This window comes from Trichechus manatus, unplaced genomic scaffold (assembly GCF_000243295.1).
Source record: "Trichechus manatus latirostris isolate Lorelei unplaced genomic scaffold, TriManLat1.0 scaffold00021, whole genome shotgun sequence".
NCBI lineage: Eukaryota > Metazoa > Chordata > Mammalia > Sirenia > Trichechidae > Trichechus > Trichechus manatus.
Window position 1 is genome coordinate 16,691,531 of NW_004443957.1, and position 1,621 is coordinate 16,693,151.

Genomic DNA, 1,621 nt, shown 5'->3' on the forward strand with positions numbered 1-1,621 from the left:
TTCCATCACCATTATCTTCAACTCACTGTCCCCTAGGCTTCCCATCAAACCTTTTGAGTTGCTATTGTCAATTTGATCTCACGTAATTCTTTTTTTTTTTTTTTTTACCTTAGATGAAGGTTTGCAGAACAAATAGTTTCTCATTAAACAGTTAGTACACATATTGCCCTATGACAATGGTTAACAACCCCATGACATTTCAACACTATCCCTTCTCAACCTTGGGTTCCCTATCACCAGCTTTCCTGTCCCCTCCTGCCTTCTAGTCCTTGCTCCTGGACTGCTGTGCCTCATTAGTCCCGTTTTGTTTTATGAAGCTGTCCAATCCCCGGCTGAACAGTGAACTTCAGGAGGGGCTTCATCACAGAGCTAAAAGTGTGTCTTGGGGCCATACTCTCGGGTTTTCTCCAGTCTGTCAGGCCAGTAAATCTGGTCTTTTTTTGTGAGTTAGAATTCTGTTCTACTTCCTTTTCCAGCTCTGTCCAGGACCCTCTAATGTGATCCCGGTCAGAGCAGTCAGTGGTGGTAGCTGGGCACCATCTAGCTGTACTGGATTCAGTCTGGTGGAGGCCATGGTAGCTGTGGTCCATTAGTCCTTTGGACTAATCTTTTCCTTGTATCTTGTTCTCTTCATTCTTCCTTGCTCCCGAAGGGTGAGACCAGTGGAGTATCTTAGATGGCTGCTCACAGGGTTTTAAGACCCCAGACACTACTCACCAAGGTAGAATGTAGGACATTGTCTTTATAAACTGTGTTATGCCAATTGAGCTAGATGTTCCCCGAGATCATGGTCCCCATAGCCCTCCACCCAGCAATTCAGTCACTCAGGGAGTTTGGATGTGCCTATGGATCTTCCATGACCCTTCCTTGTACAAGTTGTGCTGACTTCCCCCGTAATGTGTACTGTCTTACCCTTCACCAAAGTTACCACTTATCTATTTAGTTCTCCCCCACTCCTCCCATCCCTTGTAACCAACAAAGATTGTTTCTTTTTGTGTGTAAACTTTTACATGAATTATACAGTAGAGGTCTCATACAATATTTGTCCTTTTTTGATTGACTTATTTCACTCAGCATAATGTCCTCCAGTTTTGTTCCTCTTACTCTCCTATGCTGAGTTCCTTTTGTTTGTGGAATTTTTTTCATTTCTTCTGTTTTTGTAGGTTTTGTTTTTAATGAGACTTTATGTTTTTCTTCTTTATTTTGGTGAGTAGGTTTGTTAACTTTCTTTGTGGTTACCGTGAAATTTACCCTTATCTTCCTAGATTTGAACCAGTCTATTATTACTTGGTATCGCTTGACTTCCTCTCCATTAGAAGGTTCTATATCTACACCATTTATTCCCTCTTTTATTGCTCTGATGCTGTTGTCATTTATAGATTAACCTCTCTGGTTCCCTTTCGTAATTCTTTTGGTTTTACATAGTCCTTAAGAGTTCATTTCCTAGGTTGGTACCCGGCTAGTACAATCCTGTGTCCTATATTCAGCCTGTGGTCTGATATTGTTTGTTCTCAGGTCAAAGGACTTCCTTTAATAAGTCTCATAAGTTTGGTTTGGTTTTTACATAGTCCCTTAATTTCTGTTTATCTGGAAATGACCTAATTTCACCATCATATTTGAA